Source organism: Otolemur garnettii, unplaced genomic scaffold (assembly GCF_000181295.1).
Source record: "Otolemur garnettii isolate 467f Iridium unplaced genomic scaffold, OtoGar3 scaffold00383, whole genome shotgun sequence".
In the NCBI taxonomy this organism is placed as follows: Eukaryota; Metazoa; Chordata; class Mammalia; order Primates; family Galagidae; genus Otolemur; species Otolemur garnettii.
This window is the reverse complement of record NW_003852778.1, coordinates 138,851-147,777: the sequence shown is the minus strand read 5'-3', so window position 1 is coordinate 147,777 and position 8,927 is coordinate 138,851. Positions and strand designations below refer to the sequence as shown.

Sequence of the window (8,927 nt, the reverse complement as noted above, 5' to 3'; positions counted from 1 at the left end):
AGCAAGCAAGTCTATTGATATGATTTATCCAATACTATGTGTTCGCTTCATTTTTCTGGGTCGCATTTTGGTAATTAGTATGATGTTTCAAATACAAGTTACTATTTCATCACTTATGATGATCTGTATCCAGTGATCTTTTATGTTACTATTATAATTGCTTGGATGTGCCATGAAATGTTCCCATCTATGATGACAAAATTAATCAATAAAAGTTGTGTATGTTCTGACTGCTTCACTGAGTAGCTGTTTCCCCATTTCCCTCCCTATCCTTAGCCCTTCCTACTCTCTGACACACAACAATATGGACATAACACAATGGCCTCTAAGTAGTTAAGTGAAAGGAATAGTTGATGCCTCTCACTTTATTTTTTATTACAGATTAATATGAGAGCATAAATGTTTAGGTTACATTCTTTTTCATTTACAAATGAAAAAATTTCAAAAAAGTTCAAGTTGTAGTTGAGTCCTTCACCCAGGAAGCATGGTAAACACCCTCAAGTTGTACACATTAGGTGAGATCCTGCCAATCAACTGATGCTTCTCACCCTAAATCAAAAACTAGAATTGATTAAGCTTATTGAGAAAGGCATGTCAAAGTCCAATATAGGTCAAAAACTAGGGCTCTATTGCCAAACAGTCAAGTTTTAAATGCAAAATAAAGTTGTTGAAGGAAATTAAAAGTGCTAATCCAGTAAATACATGAAGGATAAGAAAGTGAAAAACCTTATCATTGAGAAGGAGAAAGTGTTAGTGGACTATGTAGAAATCAAACTAGCGGCAACATTTATTCCCTTAAGCCAAAGCATAATTCAGAGCAAGCCCCTAACTATCTTTAATTCTATGAAGGTAGAGAGGTGGGGAAGCTTCAAAAAAAATGTTTCAAACTAGCAGATTTTGCTTCATGAAGTTTAAGGAAAGAATATGAGGTGAAACAGTAAGTGCTGATATAGAAATACCATGAGAAGATATAACTAAGATAAGGGCAGCTATACTAAATAATAGATTTTCATTGTAAATAAAGTGGCCTTATGTGAAACAAGATGTCATCTAAGACTTCCATAGCTAGAGAGGATAAGTCAATGACTGCCTTCAAAGCTAAAAGAGACAGACTGACTCTAATATGCAATACACCTGGTGATTTTACAAAGCCAATGCTCACTTACCATTCCAAGAATCCTAGAACTATACTAAATCTATTCTGCCTAAATTCTGTAAATGCTATAAAGGGCACAACCATGCCTGGATGACAGCACATCTATTTACAACATAGTTTATTGAATGTTTTAAGCCCACTGTTGAGAACTACTGCTAAGAAAAAGATTCCTTTCAAAATATTACCACTCGGTAACAATGCATTTGGTCACACAAGAGTCTGACAGATAGCTGCAAAGAGATGGATATTGTTTTCATTCTGCAGCCCGTGGATCAAGGAGTAATTTCCATTTTCAAGTTTTATTCTTTAAAAAGTATTTTTTGCAAGACTGTAGTTTTAGTCTTTAAAAAGTATTTTTTTGTAGCTGCCATAGACAGTAATTCTTCTGATAGCCCTAGGCAAAGTAAATTGAAAGTTTTCTGGAAAAGATTTATAATTCTAGATGCCATTAGGAACATTTGTGATTCATGGAGGAGGTAAAAATACACAGAAGAAAAACAAATTTCAAAACTCAATGAGCTCACAATAAATAAAATTGGAATTTTAATGATAATACTGCTTGCAAAAGCAAAGGGCAGGAATGAGCTTTGGGGAGATGGGTTGCCCAGGCACCTGATGTAGTAAATGTGTGGGAAATGGTGAATGTGCCCTGAATAGGACCAGTTCTCCTAGCAACCCAAAGCAAAATGACTTCTCTGGGATGCTGAAGGTACCTAGATCTCATATTCTTTATAAGGCATTTAAGAAGTTTTCCCAGGATGATTCAGTTAGACAAGCAGCCATGGTATTCAGGCAACTTCTCTCATAAACTAACCCCTGAACTCTGAGCTCCCTGGCTTCCCAAAAACATCCTCCTTGTCATCCTTAAAGCATTCGTCATCCATTGACATCTAGAAGCTAGTCCTCCTCCAGATCCTTCTTTTATTTATTTAAGAATCAATTCTTCTCCTTTTCCTGCCATTTCTTTTCAGTAATATGATACTATAGTTGACCTTCAGCCCCTCCTGGCATTTTCACACCTTTTTTACTTGCTTGCACCTCCTCTTGGAGGAGGGCTTTCCTTGGGGAAGTGTCAATTCTCACAGTGTTTCTGTGGCCACAGAAACAGAACATGTGGACATGGCCATCCACAATCCTGACTGATTAGGCCCATCTAAACACCTGTGTTCCAGCACAAGCCTCTCCTGGCTCTCCTGCCAAGTGATTTCATTATCAATACTTTCAGCCACTATTCAGAAAGAGGTGCATGAATTTCCTTTTTCAAAAGTTAAAGTTGAGGGCTGGGCACAGTGGCTCACACCTGTAATCCTAGCACTCTGGGCGGCCAAGCCAGATGGATTGCCTGAGCTCACGGTTTCAAGACCAGCCTGAGCAAGAGTGAGACCCCATCTCTAAAAATAGCTAGGCATTGTGGTGGGTGCCTGTAGTCCCAGCTACTCTGGAGGCTGAGGCAAGAGAATTGCTTAAGCCCAAGAGTTTGAGGTTACTATGAGTTAATGACGCCACACCACTCTACTGAGAGTGACAAAGTAAAACTCTGTCTCAAAAAAAATAAAAAATAAAAATGTAAGTTGAGAAAAAAGTAGAATTGAACCTGTAGGTTCAATGATTTTCTGTACTTGCTGAGTACAAGACACTACTGAATAAACAGTAGCTGGTAGCTGTTGGTTGGTAGCTGGTTGGTAGCTGCTTATCAATGCTTCTTCATCCCTTGGCTCTCTGAACTTCTCATTACCTCTATGTTTCCCATTACCTTGGTCCACTTCCTGAGGACCAACTTGATGGAATATCAAGTTTAACACCTGGCCTAAGGGGGTGCAGGAACAAGCAGGATCGAGAGGAGATTTTCTCAATCTTGGCACTATAAACACTGGGGCCAGTCGATCACTGGGGGGTGGGGGGAGCTCTCCCGTGCATTGCAGGGTGTTTGGCAGCGTCCCTGGCCTCTAAAAGCCGGTAGCAACCAACCACTTTCCACTTGTGACAAACAAAAATGTTTTGAGGCATTCATAACTGTCCTTTGGGAAACAAAATCATCACTGCCTGAAAACCACTCTGCCTTGAGAGTGAAGAGCATTTATTTCATATATAATGTTACTTATGTTTCCATAAGAACAATAAATCCTCTGGCTACTTAATCACCTGGTTTTCTTCTAGATTATCTAAATCTGACTCAACTTCTTTTTCTCCATCAGTTATCTATTTGGGGTCCATTTGCCCTTTTTCTTTGAAAGCACCTGAGCCCCTCTCTTTCTGTAGTATTTTGGAAGGAAGAGGTTTTATTAATTATTTCAGCCTTCAGCTTGCAGGTGCACAATTCTTTTATGGATTTACCAGAAGCCTTTTATGACTGGTGGGTAAAGAGATATATCAAAGGGTATAAAATATCAAAAACTGTTGGAATTTAGGTTATAAATTATTTCAGGATGGTGAAGGCAATGAGACAGCAGCTGGAGGGCAGAGGAGAAGGCGCAGCCCATCCTATCTTTGCCCAGAGGCTGCAGCAGGCACCAGTGTCCAGGAAGATATTCATTCAGGGAGACTACAGCAGTGGCACATGCTGCCAATTCCAGACCAAGTTCACCACAGAGCTGTAACACCAGATTGATAGGCAGCAGTTTGAAGAAACAGTTCAAACTCTAAATAACCTTTATGCAGAAGTTGAGAAGGTTGGGGGCCAATCCTATCTTGAAGGCTGTTTAGCTTGTTTAACAGCATATACCATCTTCTTATGCATGGAAACTCATTATGAGAAGGTTATGAAGAAAGTCTCCAAACACATTCAAGAGCAGAATGAGAAGATATATGCTCCCCAAGGCCTATTCCTGACAGATCCTATTGAGGGAGGATTTCAAATTACTAAAATCACCATTTATGAAGACAGAGGCATGAGAAGTGGAAGATAAACCATGGAATTGAAGATCCCACCTCCAGCTAGGACCCTCATCTATCCACTGGCTGATTGCAGAGTGTGCCTACCTTCTCTCCAGAGCATCATTCCTTTGTATCTGCTACCAGAGCCACGGTGCCAAGGACTAGCTTTCTAAATCCCACACGTGGTGTGACCTCTAGGCTCTCAGTGTTCACGCTGTGTCTCCAAATTGTGTAGAACTCTGTAATCTTCTGACTAGTTTCTGAGAAATCACAATGAATCATTTCATTCAAAACCATTTAACAAAATGTGCACTTGGTCAGCCCTGCCCAATACAGAGTTTATTTCTTATCTGCCACCACTATGTACCATTGGTTCTCTTCATTCTCTGGGCCAGCTTCTCAGGTGGCTGTGGACTTCATCACATCATAGCTTAGCCAGTGTTCAGTCTGATCCCCCCAAATTAATAAGATGCTTCCTTCAGGACTTGGCTGTATCTGCAGCTTTGCTATTGCAGCTCCCAGATTTCAAAGAACTACCAGTTTTGCCATGATTCGGATGTTAAGATCTGTTTCTGCTATTCGGTTTCTCAAACTGAAGCTGATTGAAAAAATAATGTAAAATGTTATTTGTCTTATGATAGAGATTATTCCTAAATAAAGCAATATTTAATACAATTTCCGATTATTTTCTCTGGAAAATTTTATGTCACTGCATTACCTTGAATGTTGGGAAGATGTGGTGTATGTTGCTTGTTCATCACAAACATAAGTAAGCACAATGACGTGGACACCAGACCATCAGACATATGAACATCCCTGCTGTGTCCCTGAACATGTCACAAGCACGTGTAATAAATATTTTAATTATAGTTTTGTTATAAATATAACTTATGAAAAAAATTGATAGGAATAATACTGTATATTACTAATTTTTAACTATCCCTTTTGGCAAATCTCATGACTCACAGAATTTTCTCATATACAATATTCAGTGCACAGAAATCTCATGATTGGGTCAAATTCAGTAAGTTATTTCCAAGTAAAACTCTCAAGTCTGAGTCAGTGTTTCTTGCTCTTCTTTGGCTATTCTTAGTATAAGGGCTTCTTATGCCTATCATACTGTGGGGTGTGAGAACACTGTGTTCAGGAGAAAGCTAAAAAATACATTAGGAAAATGAAACGGTTCAAAGTTTTGCTTTGAGATTTTGTAGGTGCTAATACTGGATTTACTCTTTCAGATTTAGTTTCTTTGCTGGGTCTGTTAGTTACTCAAAAAAACCCATAGATTTGTATAATATTTTGTGTAAAAATTCTTTTATTTTACACTATTTAATAGTTGTGTCTGTCTGCCTTTTAAATCTGTTGCAATAACTTTGCTGAAATACTAACACTTTAGTAAAACTTTTCTTAAACAAAAAAATAGATAAATAAATAAATTATTTCAAACCCCTTATAGTATTAGCTATGCTCTACATCCTGAGGATAGGGCACAGTATCCTGCTCAGGGGTTCTCCATACCATCTCTTGTGCTCAACCACACAGCCTTGTCATTTTTCCTCAACTCAGTAAGCTCTCTTGCCCCTTGACTTACTTCAGAAGCCAGAAAATGATGTCTTCTATAGTTAGAGAACTTCAAATCCAAGTTCTACTCCTTACTAGCAGTGCCAAGTTTCACAACCCTTCTTAATACAAAAAATTTCAGACAACCAACAGCTATAATTCCCTGGGTTGTTACAAATAATAAATTAGATAATATAAATAATATTTTTATAACAGTGAGTGACATAATATAGATAATTTTAAAACTGTTTTGTCAACACATCATTTTCTTCTAGTTGTGAAACACTATACTTTCCTTTTAAATTATTTCTCCCTTCTAATCTGTTCTCCAATTACTTCCAAATAAATATACATGATGCACTTCAATTTAAAAACCTCTACTGGCTCCCCATCTCCTCTCAGGATAAGGTCTGAACTCCTTAATTTATAATCAGAGCCAATATACTTCTGTTTCTATCTTTCGACTACTTCATAATAAATGTGATCACACAATCACACAGGACTATCAACTGGTTTATTATAAATGCATTCAATATTTCTAAGTCTTTCCTTAAATTTCCAAGTGATTTCATCCCATTCTTCACCTGGTTCACTTCCACCCAATGACATCCTACAAATAGACCAAATTACTCTTTCCATTGTGATCCCATGGCAGTTTTTAGAGCTACTCATATGTCTACTTATCATATTATTTTAGTTAATAGTGTAAATAAATGTCTATATTTCTGAAAGTACTGTTACCCCATGGAAGACACAAATGATGTCTTTTTTTTTTCTTTGCAGTTTTTGGCTGGGGCTGGGTTTGAACCTGCCACCTCCGGTATATGGGGCCAGTACCCTACTCCTTGAGCCACAGGCACCACCCATAATTTCTTATTCATCTTTTCTTCCTACATAGTTCCTGGCACATCAGCTGTGAGAAAGAATGAGGCAGATGCCATACGCTGGTGGTTACATCAGAAAAATATCTTTGAGTACAATGTGAAATTTCGACACTCTGGATAAACAAGAACCCAGGTCATCTATTTCAGATATGGTTACCATAAACAGCACCGGTGTTAGCCACACAGTCTTCCATTTGCTGATATCCCTGGCCTAGAGGACCAGCGCACATGGATTTCCACCCCCTTCTTCATTTCATTTGCCACTGCTTTGCTTGGAAATGGCCTGCTCATCTTCATTGTCCTCATGAAGCACAGCATCCATGAGCCCCTGTACCTCTTCCTTGGCATGCTGGCTGGAGCAGAAATTGTCCTCCCCACATCCACAGTCCCACAGGCCTTGGCCATCTTCTGGTTCTGTGCTGGGGAGATCTCTCTGGATCACTTCATCACTCAGCTCTTCTTCATCCGTTCTAACTTCATCTATGAGTCAGGGATCTTGCTGGTGATGGTGTTTGACTGCATTACCATTTGCTACCCACTGAGGTACACCATTATTCTTACAAACTCCATGATTGGAACAATTGAAGTGACTGTCTTTCTGAGAAGTTATGGTACAATATTCCCCACAACATTTCTTCTGAAAAGACTGACTTTTTGCAGAAGTCATACTCTTCCAGGCGGCACCTAGGGCTCAGTGAATAGGGTGCCAGCCCCATATACTCAGGGTGGTGGGTTCAACCTGGCTCCCACCAAACTGCAACAAAAAATAGCCAGTCATTGTGGTGGGCACCTGTAGTCCCAGCTATTCAGGAGGCTGAGGCAAGAGAATCGCCTAATCCCAAGAGCTGGAGGTTGCTGTGAGCTGTGTGATGCCACGGCACTCTACAAAGGATGACAGAGAGAGACTCTGTCTCTACAAAAAAAAAGAAAGAAAGAAAGAAAGAAAAAGTAATACTTGTCCAGACACTGATGGTGAGCACATTGTCTTGGCCAAATTTTCCTGTAGTGACATCCAAGTAAACATCTGGTATAGGTTTTTTGTCATTTTTTTGTTGAGACAGAGTCTCACTTTGTGATCCTTGGTAGAGTGCTGTGGCGTTACAGATGACAGCAACTTCAAGCTCTTGGGCTCAAGTGATTCTCTTGCCTCAGCCTCACAAGTAGCTGGGACAACAGGCACCTACCACAATGGCTGGCTGTTTTTTCATTTTAGCAGGCCCCAGCTGGATTCGAACCCACCAGCCCTCAGTATATGGGGCTGGCACCCTACTGACTGAGCCACAGGTGCCACCTGGAAGAATATTACTTTTGCAAAACGTCAGTCTTTTCAGAAGAAATGTTATGAGGAATATGGGGAAGAGCAGTGGGTAGCAACGTGCATGCATTGGCCCTGGTGCAAGTGGCTGGTGCCCTACCCAATGAGCTATGGATGTCACCCTGGGTTTTTTGTCTTAATGTCTAAGTGACTTCAGATGTCATGCTAATTTTTATTTCTTACATGCTTATTCTCCATACAGTTTTCCATATCTCATCCCAAGATGCTCACTGCAAAGCTCTCAATACTTGTGGCTCCCATGTCTGTCTCATCATCCTCTTCTATGGGCCTGGGATTTTCTCAGCTGTCAGTCACTGCTTTGGATACCACACCTCACCTTTGGATGCTGGCCAATGTCTGCATTCTGGCTCCTCTTATGTTGAATCCCATCTTCACAGGATCGAGAACAAACAGATCTGGGACCAAGTGACTCATATCTTATGTCCAAAAGTTGTATGATTTTATGAATGAAAGCTATTTTATTTAGGAATAAAAATGAAACTCCTATCTTCTCAACATTTCTAACCATATATGACATGAACCCTAACAGTCCTAGTAGGTGTCAGACTGGATTCAATATTCAAACTAGATAAACATCTCAATGAGTCTATGTTTTTGAAGTAAGTCCACTAGGGAAGGTTTTTTTTTAAATTTCATATATATATATATAAAATATGTATACACACACACACATACACACACACATGATTAGGTTACATTGTTTGTGTTTGCTAGGTAAAGTCCAAGTTATAGTTGAGTCTTTTACCCAGGAGGTGTGCCATATATCCCTACATTGTGCCCATTAGGTGAGAGCTTACCAAATCCTCTCCCTCCTTCCCTCTCCTCCATCTCTCCTCCTCCTTCCCCTTCCCCCTATTTGAATATAGTTGTGTTTTTCTCTCATGTGGGCATGTAGTTGTTCATCTACTGGTTTTGTATTAGTATTGAGTACATTGGATACTTACTTTTCCATTCTTGTGATAATTAGGAGGATGTTCTCCAAATCTATCTAGGCAAATACAAAAGAGGAAAAGTCTCCATCTTTGTTATGGCTGAATAGTATTCCACTAGGGAAGTTTTGATGTGTGCTTTTCAAAGTTTCAGTTCAATAAGAGATCAATTTCTTTTTTTTTTTTTT

At 39.4% G+C, this 8,927-nt stretch overlaps 2 pseudogenes; both read left to right on the top strand.

Annotated features, from left to right (window-relative positions):
- Positions 1–3,582: 3,582 nt before the first annotated feature.
- On the top strand, positions 3,583–4,062 carry LOC105888402 (annotated as a pseudogene).
- A 2,561-nt stretch (positions 4,063–6,623) lies between these two features.
- On the top strand, positions 6,624–8,248 carry LOC105888401 (annotated as a pseudogene).
- The last annotated feature ends 679 nt before the right edge of the window (positions 8,249–8,927 follow it).